The sequence below is a fragment of the Topomyia yanbarensis genome, chromosome 2 (assembly GCF_030247195.1).
Source record: "Topomyia yanbarensis strain Yona2022 chromosome 2, ASM3024719v1, whole genome shotgun sequence".
NCBI lineage: Eukaryota > Metazoa > Arthropoda > Insecta > Diptera > Culicidae > Topomyia > Topomyia yanbarensis.
The window spans coordinates 7,065,563-7,083,473 of NC_080671.1; the positions used below are offsets into that span (position 1 = coordinate 7,065,563).

General features: G+C 37.5%; 1 protein-coding gene and 1 pseudogene across 4 annotated transcripts in view; both read left to right on the plus strand.

Annotated features, from left to right (window-relative positions):
* The window catches only part of LOC131678826 (uncharacterized), a 132,991-nt gene that overhangs the window by 93,381 nt on the left and 21,699 nt on the right, over window positions 1-17,911 (plus strand). The gene's annotated exons all lie outside the window — the stretch shown is intronic.
* On the plus strand, window positions 5,907-6,907 carry LOC131678828 (thioredoxin-like protein 1; annotated as a pseudogene).

The following is a 17,911-nucleotide window of genomic DNA, read 5'->3' on the forward strand; positions in this document are numbered from 1 at the left end:
CGACGTTTTCACGATAAAAATTCAATAGCTCCTGAACCATTGGTTTTGGAGAATGGATTTTTTCGAAGAAGTTTCTGTATATAAATAGATGCATCTTTTGATATAATGAATTGAGTGATTATTCCCCTAAAAGTGAGATAGAAAATTTATTTCCCCAAATAATTTAGCTAGAAGGTCACTGTCTTCAGTAAAGTTCTAGAAAATATTATTGTGAAAATCTTTACTGAAGATACTTAAGCTCTATATAGTAACAGTAGCGAGATATGTAGGTTTTCTTGGGATAGACCCCTTCAAAACAGTTTTTCGAATATAACTTTTTACGATTACTTTTTATTATTAAAAAAGTGTCTTCTACAAAGTTGTTAAAAGCGATAAAATACACATTTTTTATAACAACGATGAATCCGTAGCACTCGAAACAACAAAGTTATTGTCAATTTTCGAATATTTTTTTTATTAATTTACACCTTAAGCAACTTCCTTAATCGCAAAAATTCGTAGAAATAACTTTATTCTTTCGATTAAATATAAAAACCTTCGTCTGACGGAGACTGCTGGGTGGGTTACGTATAAAACCAATACTCTTGAAAGCATGATGGATCGACTGAATTAAATAATTCAACTCGATAATCCATAGATTTATATGTGTAACAGAATTACCATCGATTTTATATTGGATGGAGTAGTGTATGAAATTGAAGTCAATATACGCAATCGATTAATTCTTCAACAGATTGTATTATTTTACAAAATCATGTGGAAATGTGGTGCAAGTTATTGTTGCATCGATTAACATTTTCCCAACCCGTATATCTAACTTTTTTGGCGAATTACCCTGCGAAGATGACTATAAGAATCATTCAATAAAAGTATGCACATATAGTGAAAAGTTCTGTTTTCGAAACATATTTCCAATGATACGAAGACATAACGGAGTGTTGGTGGACGTGGGTAAAGTTAATTCATAAAAAATGGCACATTTAAAAAAATATTTTGACGATACAGAGCGTGTTAGTATATTCATTCACTTTCCATATAATAACTGCAAAATTGAACAATATTTCTTCAAATATCATACCAGAATACTGAAAATTGAGCCAGTGACAGAGAATCTCTAGAGGCATCTCGTTGAAAACTTGCTTCGTGGTGTACATCATAAATCAAAATATATTGGACCAATCGTTTTCAAGGTTTGCACAGCTCTTCTACATATTGTTACTTGCCGAACCAGAAGGGTCGCGGCCTATATTGCCCCTAGTCCCTGGTCAAGCCACGGGGACCGTTTGGGGTGGGCTCCGAAGGCCTCTTTTCTTGGCTAGCTCGAGCTTGAGGCACGGAGGCTTCAGGGTCGGCTCAATGTCACTCTATCCAATCGGAAGACAAACACGGTCTTTTCACTTTTTTTTTAATTATTTATTGTAACTTACAATTTTTGTGTGTGAGTGTAGGTGTATACAAGGCCGGCCGGCGAACGCCGGAACGAAGCGGGAAACGGTCGGCTCCTGTTGCGATGGCTACGACGACGGGATGCTGCTGCGATGGTCTGCTATTGGTGTGGCGATGGTACACGTGGGCTGTTGGGTGGCGGGGTCCGATGCGACCAGCGATGCCACTTTCTGGCGAGTGCGTCGATAGGCGATCACTGCGGTTGATCTTCGGCGACAGGCCGGCGATTCAAGGGCACTCTGGCTGGACTCAGCTACCTGCTGATGACCCGGAGGTCTCGATGGAACCTCGTGGCTGGTTCAGTGTGCTCATGGGAACTTTTGACGGGCTTTTAGCGATGCTGGTGCCACTATCAATGACGGGCCGTTCAAGGGACACCACGCTTCGGACTATAAGCCACTCCGATGGCTTTAGGATCTAATATAATATAATGGGTCCTGCAAGCGGATAATATTGACGAGGGAGGGAAATCTTATGGGTTTGCTACTGGGAATGTTTTAATTTGCGTTTCATACCTGATTCCTTCTCGGTATTTAGTTAATTCACTTTCTATCACTCCTCTATTTGCTTCACTATTTCAAATATTTCTAACTGTCTATCTACTTAAACTTTCAACTTTGATGTCTGCCTTTCTTGAAGTCTACAGCAAAAGTGATCGGCATATTCTTTCTATCCTAACCCAGTAGCTTCCCTCTCACTCGCAATTTTCCTCTCCCGTTTGGCTTTATTTCCTGCTTTCCCAGTGTTTTCCAATCCCGAGCGTTTCCTGTTTTCCTAACGTGTGTGTAATTTGATGTTTTGTGTTCATGTGTTACATATTAAAGCTTAAGTATTTATTTAGACCGTTTAAAAATAATTTACGTGTGCTTTATTTTAATTTTCCTCCTAATCACATTAAACATTATATGAAATATTTATATATAAAATAAACGTTATATACTTTCATTATCCAAGACACATATTTGAGAGTATGGTTAAGCCTCCTAACTGTTATACGCAGTATTATAGCGTATCTATTACTGCCTACGTTCGAGTCGAACAGCAGTATGGCAAACTCTCTTGCTCGCGTTTTGCTCTCGCTTTTTGCAACTGGTCTATGGGGTAAAGGGCCCAAATGGTAACAATATCCCCAGCTATTGATCGAAGCTTTTATTTTTTTCTTGATATTTGAATTTTTCATAACATTCTGCAGCTAAAAATGCAATTTTCGCTAAAAAAATCATGAAACTTATTTTTGTGAACAAAGTTATGATGACATTTTGGTTCAGTAGATTTAGAGTTATGCTGTACATCGCATTTATTCGAGGTGTCTCCTGAAGATTTTCAATATTTTGCGGTGAACATTAAGGAAAATATTGCTTAAATGTTGCATTATTGTCTGAATAGACTAACAGCCTCACTATCGCCAATTTTTTTTTAAGCGCGATATTTTTTTCAACAATAATCGTACCCCCTTAAGCAAGAACTGATTTCATCAGTAGGTGTCGACTAACGGATAAAATTTGACGAAGATCGCGGACCACGCCACCAAATATTCGATTAGTTCCTTTTATGAATCATCGTGAATTCGTCCGATATAAGTGTTGCATTCTTTCAGCATTTTGCTTACATCCGAATTTTGATTGATATTGTAAGTAACGTTTTCCGCAAGCGCAAGATTTAGTGGCTATTTTAGGGCAGAGCTGTTCGTCCATAATCCAGCAATGTTGATTTAACTTCAGATGAAGCGATCGCAAGTGCAATTTTCAATTAAATTTTCAATTTAATTTTCGACAAATTTATGCAATTCACCAGTATTATATTGTCATTCGCGTAATAGATCTCTATCAAATAAATTCTTGCCATTTCATTATGTGCTTGTAAACATACATGCAACAAAATTTTAGATTTTTGAAGTCATTCATAGATATTGCATCAGAAACCCTCCCTCTTCTTCAGATTCCGAAACCAACAATCATGTCCACCGTCTTGGTGGAAGAAATACTTATGCCAAATCATATATAATATATATATATATATATATATATATATATATATATATATATATATATATATATATATATATATATATATATATATATATATATATATATATATATATATATATATATATATATATATATATATATATATATATATATATATATATATATATATATATATATATATATATATATATATATATATATATATATATATATATATATATATATATATATATATATATATATATATATATATATATATATATATATATATATATATATATATAGCTAAAAAAAGTTCTTTAGTGCACCCCCCCTCCCCTCTCCTTTTCCTCGGCTTAGGTACTTCTCACCCTCCCCATCGTACACAAAAACCACCCCATGACCATCTCCTTAGTGGAAGAAATACTTATGTCAAAATTGAATTCATCGCTAATAATCACATTGAATGAATATACTTCAGAATTGCTTCAGAACTCTCTTCCCCCCTCCCTCCTTTCTTGGTCCACTCCCATTGGCTCAGTAGGAGAAATACATATGTCAAATACTAATAAATATGGAGATATAAATAATTCTTTGCCTAAAAAACAACCCCCCCACCCCTTAAGCTCAGTGTACCCCCAACCCAAAAAACCATACCATGAACATCTTCTTGGGGGAAAGAATACGTATGCCAAATTTCATCAAGATCGGACTTGTAGTTTAGAAGTAGTTAGCGGACATACATACAAACATACATTGATTTTTATATACATAGATTTTTCATTTTGAGTGGATAGGGTTGCCAACTTCGGTGACGCTTTCATGCGGAGATTTTTACTGTTCTGGGAGAGGCTTTTATAGAAACACTAGTATACGTTGAAACCAGATCTACCTGCTGAGTTTGAATGAGAAGAATAAACTGTTACATTCCTCTTGTAACTCATCGAGATATCGATTACCGAAATTGATTCACATTCGCCGTTTGGTACTTTGATTTGGCAAAGCATAAAGCACACCTCTGTTCTGAGCTTTTTTCATTAAGCTGTAAATTTTTCGCGTTTGTAAATCGTTTTGTCGATTTAGATAGAAGTGGAAATTTCACTTCCCCTGCTAATCACAAAAAATCCTAAAGCATTAGCCACTCTCGCTGTGGAGGATATGCCGAAAAAGGATTGCCCTCTGCCATTGCTAATAGGAGAAGTAGAGTGAAGCATGCAAGAAAGCTGAATTGCCTGGGAAGTATACTGCGGTGCACTGATAATGAAATATAATGAAATCGATCATGCAATGCACGAATTCATTCGTTGTTTTCTGCAACGAAGTACTTTCGTGCATTGTAACTAGTAGGTTTCGTTCATTTCATGAAAAAGAATGGCCGCTTAGTGAACGAAGGCTTTCGTAAATTTTACACGTTTAATGTACACTGCACGAATGTAATCGTTGATAACGACACTATTTTTCGTGAATGAAACGAAATGTTTCGTTTATTTTAATAAACGTTTGTGTATAATACGAACGATTTCATTACTCACACGAATTTATTTCGTTCATCTTAGGAAAGTTTTCGTATTCATTATTTTTGCAATCGATATTTTAGGATCGATGTTTGACGACACGATTTTTTTAACTAACTAAAAGAATCGATCTGGCAAAATCGATTTTATTTCAACCTGCTTACCTGTACAGTCGTGATTCGCTGGTTGGACATTTTTTAACTGGACCGCTTTGCAGTTGGACCTCCGCTTGTTGGACCATTGTCTAACTAAAAAGCATCTGAACGTCAATATCTCGTGTCAAATTTACTTTGACAATCAATCTGACAATATTTAGAGATGTGAATAGATGCATTTACAGTGCCAACATCTCCTTTGGAGAGTTTTTGACATTTGTCAGTCGGTCCAACTAGCGAATCAAATTCGTTAGTTGGACAAGGCTGTGGACCAACCAGCGAATCACGACTGTATTGAGGACTAGAAAGATTGTGGTGTGATGAAATGGACGCTTGATGAACACAAGTTTTAATAAATTTTACTTATCTAGTGTACATGAAGGAAAAAAATGATTCGTTTGTTTCAATAAATGTTTGCGTATATTACAAACAACTTCGTTGGTCGCACGAATTCATTTCGTTTATTTTAGAAAAGTTTTCGTATTTGTTAGCCTCTTATTGTTTTCAGTCGATCTTTTGGGATCGATGTTTGACACCTTCGATTTTTTTTATTTTAAAAAGAATCGATGTGGCCAAATCGATTTTACTGTGGTGTGAAGAAGTGGCCGCTTGATGAACGAAAGTTTTCGTAAATTTTACTTATTTAGTGTACATTGCACGAATGTTTTCGTTGAAAACAACATTATTTTTCGTGAATGAAACGAAATGTTTTGCTTATTTTAATAAACATTTGTGTATATTACGAACAATCTCGTTGGTCGCACGAATTCATTTCGTTCATCTAAGAAAAGTTTTCGTAATCATCTTTCATCGTTCATCTCTCGTCATTCTCGATTAATTAAATTTTGTGAGGAGTAAAGTGCATAACGTTAAAAGTTAATTAAGTAGTTAATTTCTCCGGGTAAAATAGTGGCCCTGTAACTAGAATCTTCATCTAACCGATAGCAGCGCAAGAAACCATACAGCATGGTTGTTAAAGCAATCACCGATGAAGCTCACTTCCAAACCGAACTAGCCGCAGCAGGAGGAAAATTGGTCGTTGTGGATTTTACCGCAGCTTGGTGTGGACCGTGCCGAAACATATCGCATTTGTTCGATCAGCTTCCGGCGAAATATCCAAAGGCTGTGTTTATCAAGGTGGACGTCGACAGATGTACCGAAACGGCACCGTCCCAGGGCATGTCGACCATCCCAATGTTTATTTTTTACCGAGGCAGAACAAAGATTGACAGGATGCAGGGTGCAGACATTAATGGACTTGAAGCCAAAATACAGAAACATTACATCGCCAGCTTGTATGAATCTGGAGAAGAATACGGTCATGGAATGTTGGACTTGAACACCTTCATCCAGAAGAACCAGTGCGAATGTTTGAACGAATCGAACGACCACCCGATGGTGAATGCGCTCAGTTCCAGCGGTGGTCATCTGGTGTCCGATTGTGACGAACAGTTGATCATTTCGATTACCTTCAATCAGCTGGTCAAAATCAGTGCCATCAAGTTCAAAGCACCGCCCTCTCACGGACCGAAAAAAGGTGAGAACCTTTATCAATCAACCAAGCACCATCGATTTCGATATGGCCGAATCGCAAGTTTCAGTGCAGGATCTGGTACTGGGGCAGAAGGATCTTGTGTCGGGATCGCCGATTCCGTTGCACTTCGTTAAATTTCTGAACGTTCAGAATAGGCTGTTCGTGAAGGATAACCATTCTGGTGACGAGACGACCATTATCGATCATTTGGCTTTTATCGGGTCACCGATTGCAACGACTAAGATGGATGACTTCCAGCAAGTGGTTGGGAAGAAGGGTGAAAGCCACTAGATTGTTTGAGCCGCCGGGAGAAGGATGGATAGAAGGCGGTGGATAGGTGCAGTAACGAATATGTTTGATACAGCTCCGGATTCTGGATCTACTGGAAACGAAAGAGGTTCAGGAAATCTTCCTGAAACCGGTGGGCACGGATACGGCTACTAAATAGTCAGACTGAGACCGTCGTGATGAGTTGTTGACGTATTCTACCTCTATTGAAGCTTTTTGACGTTGACGGTTTGACGAATAGTACTCGTAAATATTACAAAGATGTTCGTATATAGCAGCGAACAATTCGTTTGCCGAATGAAGCTGTTTCGTAATAAGCCAACGAAAGTCGTTTCGTGGTATTCACGAAAGATTCGTAACAAAAAATAAAAATGTTTCAATAGAACTACGAACGATTCATCATATGTACGAAAAAATTCGTATATTTTATGAAAATTGTCTGTATGAAACAAATTCCTGGCGATTTACGAATATATTCTATCAGTGTGTCTTCCGGCATTTTTCGCTGGGCGCCAAAAATCTGGTAATTGGATGCACAGATAATATGCCAAATATAAGCTTTTTACGATATCTCTAGATTACTCACAAGGGTTTCAAGTTCCTATAGTAATATATGTGGAAACTCGGAAATAAAAATTTAAAATTCTATTAAAAATTCCACAGTAACTCTGCATACCTCAAAACTTATGGTCGCGTAGCTTATATTATAACGAACAGCTTTGTTGATTCCCTGATAAAGTTATTTATTTTTGAAGACCAACTGATTTTTCTGAAAATTCCTATTCTAAGCATGTGGGAGAAAGAGAGGCAACACATAAGTTTATATAACAAATCTTTTTTCTGCAAAATCGGATCAATTTTCAGTCTTCGGCAATGTTGACCCTTACACCTTAAGCTATACATCTCCAGATTTTGGGATGCACAAGATGACACTGGCATTTTGTACTGAATTAATTGTTTCTATTGTTTGTTTTTCATATATTTTCACGTACAAACTTCAAAACTCTAGTAAGTCAACTAAAGTTTTCGGGAAAAGCTCATATTTGATAAATGCTATGTGAAGCCAATTACCGTTTAATTTAACAGTGTTCCGAAAAAGTCAAAATTGTTGCCGGTCTAATCGGTTATGCATCATCACAGTCGCTACGGAAGTTCCAACAAGGGGTGATCCCTTGTTCAGGACCGCTGCATCGAAAGATTTTCAGATGAACTACTTAAAAATCAAATATGGCTCTTATGTAAAGGATTTATTTGTCTAAATTGCAACATGCATATCAGTGTGGGAAATCCACGATCAATCTGCTTCACGATGTTGTTTACGCTATTGAGAAGACTTTCTCGCTCAAGAGATCTAGCTTGGGTGTATTCCTAGGTATTAAGGGTGCTATCGATAATGTGTCCTTCCAGTCTATTGTGGAAACGACGCGCTGTCATGGGGTATCTGCATGTATCTCTGGTTAGATAAACGCAATGCTTAGCAAGCGCATTTTTTTACTCATCACTAAGACAAGCAGAGACGCGGAAGAAGCGAACAACAACCGGCGTTCATCCATTGCACTTCTTTAATTCTGAGCTACTGTGGACAGATCAAGTCAAATACGTTCGAGTTATATTGGATTCCAAACTGAATTGGTCTGCTCACATTTAGTCCAGAGTCATGAAAGCGTACATGGCCTTCGGGCAGTGCAGACGAACTTTTGGAAAGACTTTGGGTCATAAACCTACTACATCCATTGGATTTATACGACAATTGAACGTCCAATACTGTCATACGGATGTCTTTTGTAGTGACAGAGGGGATATTTGATGATGGTCCAGTTAAAACTAAACCATCTGCAAAGAATGACGCTAATGGCGTTGACTGGTGCTTTCACCACAACTCCGACTGCTGCCCTTGAGGCCCTTCTAAATATCAAACCATAAAACATACACCTCAAACAAGGAGCACTATCATGTACATACAGACTGCAGGTTACTGGGCTTTGAAACAGTAACTATGTTGATCTTGCTACCAGTCATGCACGATTGTGGTCACATATGGTTACATCGGGTGAAGATATTCTTGCTCACAGCTATATTACACTGAAATGTAGTTTTTCTTACAAGACTTTCCATGTGAAAATGCCCTCTCGAAAGGAGTGATTGTCTGGCTATATGGAGAGACAACCACAAATGCAAGGGGCCTGTTACACTGACGGTTCGCTGGTGGAGGGACGTGCTGGTGCTGGTGTCTACTGTCGTGAAATGAGAACGGAACAGTCTCACTCGCTAGGTACCGTAAACCGGGGTGACATTGATCACTTTTCGCATTAATGATTACATATTTTTAGACGCAACACATTTTTTTCAAGCTTAATATTTTTAAACCATGTACTGATGTATGGAAAATAAGATTGGATGGTTTTACCTAAAATTGTCCGCTTACAGCTAATTTTCCAAAAATGATTTCAAGTTGAAGTCCGTTTTCGTATTCCGCGGTGACTTTGATAACCTGCATGTTCACCCACATTAAGTTATTGATGTCAAGGTTTTTCATTCAAATGTTCGTGTAAGCTAATTCTGGAAAGATTCTCATCGTTAAATAGATGTTAATTAGTATTATACAAAGTATTTCAATGTACTGTAAAATCGAGTAACCACAATTCGTAAAATTTGTGTCCAACTAGAATAAAAAATTCTGAAAATCTTTAAAACTTATAAAATTGTTTTATTTCAGTGCTTTATCAATGTACAAAAAGTTCCATCCATTTCAACACGTTGAAATATTGAACAATTTAAAAAAATATGGCGAATTTCAGCTTAAAATAATTTGAAATAATTGCCAACTAGTTTCACAATTTTTTTATTTAAAATAAACAAACTCTTGAAAGTAAATTTGGCACATCCCACTCTAAAACTCGCTTCTAATTTATTACTCTTGTTCAAATCTGAGATTTATTTGTTTTATAAAAAATAGACACCTTACGAAGCTTGGTTTTTTTTGTAGTTTTTGTACCCAAAAACCGAACAATATACTCAAAAAGTGTAACAGATCAGTATTTTATAGGTTTAGAGTAAAAATCATTTCAAATTAAAATGATTCGGTAAACTATTCTGGTTTAATAGGCGATCTACAAAAAAAGTTTCGAGTGATCAAAGTCACCCCGGTTTACGGTAGCTATGTATTTTTTCCAAGCAGAAATTTTCGCGATTATGCGCGCGGTACAATCGGCCCTTCAACAGAGCTTGTCCGGCTAAGTTATAAACTTCTGCTCCGCTCGTCAGGCTGCAATCAAGGCCCTTAGCTCAGACAACTCACGGTGCAATCTGTTGATCGCGTGTCGAACCCAAATCGAAGAACTAAGTATTGTCAACACTATCTACCTTGTCTGGGTGCCCGGTCATTCCGGTATTACTAGAAATGAATGGGCTGACGAATTGGCCAGAGTAGGTGCAGCGATTAACTTCGATGGTCCTGAATTGGTAATAGAAAAAAAATTCGGCCCTGGGCCTCGTCCGAGCAACGCAAATATTGGAGAAATTTACAAACGTATCGCGAAACACAAGCGCTTCTAGAACAACCGTGCCCAGTGATTTCGAAAAATCTCCTACGCGCTGAGTATTTTCATGTGATCTTTGTGAATCCAACTGAACCTAATATCATCTGATATGCAACTGCCCAGCAGTAACGCAATTGCGATTTCGAGCTTTCGGTCTTCCATAGACTACATCGTGTTTGGACGACGGAAACTCAGAGACATACTAGTGAGGTAAAGAAATTTAGGCTTACTCGCAGGCGATTTGAACTACCTGCTGTTCCTCCTCCTTCACAATTCCTTCCGCGCAGGAAATGATAAGAAGACACGACAAGGCACAAATACCCGACTACGCACGGGGAATGTTCCATTTGAGCCAATATATTCTGATTTCTGATTCCACACCTTTTGAACGGTTCATCGATTCAATTGTTCAAAACACATTTTACGGACAAAAAACAAAAACTGGCCCACAACCGGGGACACTCCCCTAGTTTTTGATCATGTTACTCCCAACGCCCCACAGCATTTTTTTTTTCGAAGCGAGACAAACAAATGATTATCTGTCTCTTCGGCTATATTGAGCTGATTATAAAATGTATTTTTGTTTTCCTTTAAACACAATACGGTTAAATGATTAAGTGAAGAGGGGCAATAAAAAACATTATTCCGAAAATGGTGCCATCTTTTACACGCATTACTGTTACACACGAGTTCTCTTTCAAAAGATACATGGGATCAGAGGAAAAAATCCTAACAATACGAACACAAATATTGAAATTTAACACAAGAAACCGGCTAACTCACAAGACATCAATAACTTAGTGAGATCCCTTTACCCCCTGGGCTTATGCGCCACCATCGTTCCCTGAGAAAAGCTCCGAAAAAACGTCTCGAATACTTTAAAGGGTTCAAGTCTTCTTCCCCGGCTGGGATCGTAGGTTCGATGCTGGCGTTTGTGTTTTTCATCACTTCAACACCTGCTGGGATGAGATAAATGGGAAGAGTCGTGACAATCAACCGCACACACTCACAGACCTAGCAGGACGGATTCGTCTGTTGACTCTGGATCAAGGAGTCGAGATGAAAAAGCAAAACATCGACCGGCACAAGAAGAATTCGGCTGCCAAAGTGATAAATGTTGTATGGTGCTTTCTCGGCGTGGGACGGGGGATGCTTTTTTCGGTAGAAATAACCCAAATGGGGAAGGTTCTAGCCTTGAATGGGTGAAAATTTTGTCGCTGGTCGCTAGTGGGCGGTGATGTTATTTAGTTGTTCTTGAGTGGTAAATGGGTTGGATCTGGTACATTATTTAAAATTTCCGAGCCAGAAAAAATGTTAACCATTAAAAATGGAAAACCCTCTTCGATATACATTTTTATTTGCTACCTATTGTGGTTCGTGCCGCACTCGCTCCCTAAACGAAACATTTTTCGCGCTGCGACAAGAATCGAAAACAGAGAATGAACTCGCGACGTCTTTTGAACCAATGTACACCAAGCTGCCAATGTATAAATGAGAGGACGTAACTTGCATCACATGCTAAGAAATACTATCCCAACAGTTAATTGAGTCTAGTGATTGATTTTCGACACTCAATATTGTTGTAGTACTCGAATTCCTAATTGTTGAATTCATAAAATTCTTCGAAATCTACCTGTTCCAGGCGATGCTAGCGATTCAACCGTAACTGCAATGCAAATGACCGTTAAATTCGTTGCGCTCTGACCAAGTCATCGGTATTATCCCATCACACAAAAAGTGAGAGAGAGAGAAATGCTATTGCGAAAAGGTGGCGGAGAAATGCAACACATTTTCCACCCTCACTCACACACATCGCCAATATCTCGCATACTCAGATCCCTCGCGATGTGTGTTTGATTGCTCTGCTATCTCCATACATCGCATGCATCTCATAACCACTACGTTTTGCACCTTGCTCTTCTGTCCTTAAGGACCCGTCGGGCATATCCGCGCACATATGCATACATATGTAGGTTTCGGTTCCCACTATCATTTATTATTATTTTAAGGGAAGCGAACTTCATAATGAAAGTTGTTTAAAAAAGTTGTTTAAAAAATTCCGCAGGAAAAAGTTGTTTAAAAAGCCTTTCCGTCTGGTAAGGATAGTTCCTGCACCGAACGCGGCGAAGCAAAAAGACCGAAAACGCAAATCCTTTCGATTTCTTCTTACTAGGAGGTTGAAAGCCCGAAAGACACGCAACGGTGCCGAAACCGAACCCCGTTCAATGTCTCGAGGAAGTGTGCCAGTCGAGTCTTACCAAGGAGCTGCCAATTCCGATTCCAGGGAGACTTTTGCTTCCTACCCACTTGACCTTTACGCTGTGTCATCCGGTTCCGAGTTTGTCCTACTTTCGTGCGTTGACTCTGCTGACAGTCTGTTTCATCGCCAGCTCAATACGATGTACCTATAGGACTGCAACTGTTGGCCCACTCGATTGGAGTGATTCGCCTGCCTGTCTGAGTATAATGGGTAGCCGCCTGCCTTCGCTTGAAGCATGCTGGTTGGGTAGATGGCAATAACTGGGGTGGCCAGATGCAACACGGGTGGTCTAACAGAAAGTTCGACATTCGGTTTGGGGAGTGCTTGTTGTATGCTAGGTATGTATGATGTTTTACTGGTAATGGGCAAGGGGTGCACAGAGTTTTCTCTTTGCCAAAAATCTTCCGGCCGTTTGTCGAACGAAAGGGAAAGCTTGTTCCGATAAGCTGAGTTTAGGGTGTAAGCACGTGCAAGAGTTTCAACACGTGGGCCAGGTGTTATTTACATTGAAATGAAGAGTAACATTCTAAGCTGCTTGCAGTTTAAAAGTCATCCGGAATGTGTGAGGTTGTAGTCGTTTCTTGATGAGTAGATCGTGCAGGGGCTGGGAGTTATATCAGAATTATGCAATGCCAGGGCCCCCCAATTTAATGAACAATTTTCTGGAAAGCTTGCTGCCAGCAGAGCAGCTTATGAAATAGAGTTTACATAGAGATTGTGCCTAATTTTGGTTTGGTTTTGGCAAACTAAAAACTAGGAATAAACAAAAAAGTGTCAGTTTTACTAAATGATGACTTGATACTACATTTTGTTTAAGAACTTAATATTCTATTTCTAATGATTTCACATTTTTACTTGCGATGCCCAATTTCTCTCAAAAGCGAAAGTTAGGATTAAACCAATTTTCACACAAAAGGTACAATAGTAAACTCAAGCAAAGTTGAATTTCCCATTTGTTTGACTCAGCGAAAGTTATTCGAATCTATTTTGATTGAAAATAGCATTTGGTCTCATCATTCGCGATTGATACTTTCATCCAATAACTTCATTGGCTGAAGTCAGAGAAGAGAAGGGCAACTCGAAATCAAAACTTGTCACAACTCTTTCTAACATCACTAGCGGCACGTGGTGTCGAAGTCCTGTAAAATGCACTGTTAATCAACACATTAGTTCATAATTATAAGACATTGCTGGTATCAAATATCTAGCAAAATCGTCCCCGATAATCCGACAAGTAAGAATATATTCTGTCAGGTAAAACTGTCATGCAATAATTAACCCGGATATTTTACTTTAACATCCTTTACCGCTGATGAGCGGATTTTGACACGCATAACTTTCAATTTTTACTGTTTAATTTGTTAACTTAACTGTTAACTTTTATGCATGCAACATTTGGCACTACATTTACATATTGAAATTTTTGACTTCTCTATCGATTTTTAGTATAAAAAAAAATTATTTCCGCTTCATGTCTTGGAAAATTTTACAGCGCGTCCTTTCTTTTGAGAATCTCCTCGCACGCACGTTGAATGTAAACACAAACAGTGTTGTGTAATATAACAATTTTTCTTGTCAAGGATATAAGATTTTTGGTCTGTATAAAAGGGAAGACACGTAGTTTATAATTATTTTTGATCTTTGACATTAAAATAACTTACACGTAGAAGCAAAATTTGGATATTTTATTTCTAGTATAAATTTTTACAATTTACGTTCTTGGCTGCCCTTCAATTTATATCAAATATACAGACAAATCCAGCAGCACTGTTGAGGTAGGGCAGGAGAGCTCTTACTATCTCACTGACAATTTCAAAATGGCCGATTTAGTTATGCCTCTAGTTGGGATAGGCTGGTATGGCGGCGCTAGCGTTTTTGCGATTATTCGTTCAAATATTTACACAACTATTATAAATTTATTTGTTCGAAAATGGAAGTCTGTTCTTTGTGGTAAGACACACAGTTTAATTTACTAAAGTAAACTCAGCGATAAATTCTTCAAAACTGTTTTCTTGCAATACTCTACTACATATTATACCTTCCATTTGAGACTCGGTTTGAGAAAATCGATTCAGTCATCACCGAAGAACCGATGTGACTTTAATTATGGAATATGCCCTAAATCCAGGACTTCTGGAATTGTCAATAGTTGACAATATATTTAAAGAATGTTTGATTGGCAATTAGTGACCTAGACCTGCGAATCGTAGTAATTTGGAGATCTTTTCATTAGTTTTAGGCTCGGAGGTATTAGCATTGTAACGGTTTATATGGGAAATTTCAGTGTGACCTTACTAACCAACCTGCAGCTCCGGAACCAAGAGTCAGAACCAAATGAAATTCATCAGCAATCAATGGGATTACTGTATCTTTCATTTGAAAACAAGTTCGTAAAAATCGGTCAAGAATTCACTGAGGAATATGTGCGATACTAGCTTAGGAACTTGATGAGTTCTCCGGGGGTATCATGTACCCTCGTAGTTGGCCAATGTGGTGAAAGCTACTTTGATTGATTATTAGTGATCTGGACCTGCAAATCTAAGTAATGTTGCACTCATTTTAATGTGTATTACATCATTTAGACATCATGGTGGTACCAGTTTATATGGGCCCGTAACTTCGGAACCGGAAGTCCGAACACTTAAAAATTCCATTGCAGCTTATGGGATTGTTATACCTTTCACTTCAAACTAAGTTTGTGTATATCTGTTCAGCCATCTGTGAGAAAATTGTGTGAGTTTAAATGACACAAGCGTACACGCACATAAGCATTTTCCGATCTCCTCGGGCCTCGGTTAAGAAGTCGATTTTTAGAGTGATGATGAGTTATTTTAATAGTAATGATTTGCTTATTCCGGATCAATCGGGATACCGAGAGGGACACTCTTGCGAAACCGCTTTGAATGTAGTGTTAGCAAAATGGAAAGATAAAATCGAGGTTAAAGAGGCTATTTTGGTGTATTTTTGTATCTGAAACGCGCTTTCGAGAGCTTTATTTTGCGAACTTCAAAGCGATTTGGCACGTAAGTGGTTTGAAAACTATGTATGTGATAGAACTCAGAAAACTAGTTTTGACGACTTTGTAACTAGTCCTCTCGGCAATCCTCTTGGAGCGCCGCTAAGTAGTGTCTTAGGTCCTATTTTTTTTACGATTTTGTGACTTACATTTGTATGTTGACGACACTGTTCTGTTCATTGCAGCTAAGGATATAGATGAAGCCGTGGCACATTTAACAGAGATTTGCATTCCCTTGCTCGTTGGTTAAAATTTAAACAACTACAGTTATATGTTGCTAAAACTAAATACATGATTATCTCTTCGGCTAATACTAGGCCTGACGTTAAAGTTGAAATAAATGGTGAGACCATTGATCGTGTTAGTGAATTAAAATATCTTGGAACAATCATTGATGACAAGTTAATATTCAAGTCTCACATTGACAATGTCATCAAAAAGATTGCTGAAGAGTATGGTATATTGTGTCGTCATAAAAATGATTTAACAATTAGTAGGAAAACTATATTGTATAAATCTATTATTTCACCACATATTGACTTCTGCCCGTCCGTTTTTTTCTTCTTACCAATCAAACACAAATATTGAGGTTACAGCCATTGCAAAATAGAATTACAATGGCTCTCTGTGAAGCAAATACTTTATTACTTGACAATGGTGATCTTTTTACATTTCTTATAAAAGAAATGTATAGAATTCGCTCAAACTTTTAAGATTTTTTCCGAGGCCCGGAGGGCCGAGTCTTATATACCACTCGACTCAGCTCGACGATTTGGGACAATGTCTGTGTGTGTGTATGTAACGGACAAATTCTCATTCGTGTTTCTCAGCAATGGCTGAACCGATCTTATCCAAACCAATTTTAAATGAAAGAACTAAAAAACAGTAAGAACACTATTAATTTGTTTTTGATTCTGATGTTTATTTTCCAAGATATGAATGTTTGAATGCGTAAAAATGGCATTTTTTGCAGTTTTTTTAAATTATCTGCCGAAATTGACAACATAGATAAACAATTTATATGGTTTTAGACAGCTTTAACGAATACCTTTTGAACAAGCTATAGATTGTTGAAATCGGACTATTATCAAAATAGCTATTTAACATTAAATGCGGACGAAAGATTTTTATCATTTCCCATTGCCAGAAATATGACCAAAAACATGTAATCTATTATTAACGCCAAAACGGCTTATTTTAGGTCAATAGTATCTTCGGAGAATTTAATGGAGGTAATATGCCCTTTCTTTTGGTATTGTTCTTTTGCTGATTAATCCCCCTATAAGTGAGATATTTTCACAAATTTTCTTGGAAGTGATTATATCGAAATGATGCCTTCAGCAAATTTGTAGCTCTTACTTTTGCGAATAATTTTACTGAAGACTTCAAATATCTATTTTGAATGCTTTAAAAGTTATGGCTTGTTGTTTGTGGATTACTCTTTGTCGCCTATTTATTGCTCAATATAGTAATAATCCATTGAAATAAGCTAAACATTATTTCGATAAATCAAATTTTGTATTTCATTTTTCTATCTGCAACCACTAGAAATAATCACTGAACACTTCCAAGTTGCCTGGAAGGAACTTGATAACTTATCAGTGCAAAAATGTTCATATGTATATAGAAAATTCCAGAGTTCTGTAATCAATCATAATGCTCAGATTTATTTTCAAATTGATCTCGTTTTTTGTAGAGATGTACTGTAATAAGGGTCTTTATTTAATAGTAAGCGAAGTTAAAATTGATTTAATGTCTATGAAACATAGAACTGCTCACCAAAAAATGCATAACTTTCAACATTTGCTAAAAATATTTTTGCCTTTCTTATTCACTTAATTCGTCAATTTAATCCCGACCCGGAGGGCCGAGTATCATATGCCAATCGACTCAGTTCGTCGAGATCGGAAAATGTCTGTGTGTGTATGTATATATGTGTGTGTATGTGTGTATGTGGAAAAAATGTGACCTCTGTTTCTCAGAGATGGCTGGACCGATTTGCACAAAGTAAGTCTCAAATGAAAGGTACAACCTTCCCATCGGCTGCTATTGAATTTTTTATTGATTGGACTTCCGGTTCCGGGGTTACGAGTTGAAGAGTGCAATCACACAGCAAATTCCCATATAAACTGAAATGAAAAATTTTCAAAATCAAATTTGTATTTTTGATGCCAAATGACTTTAAAATGCAT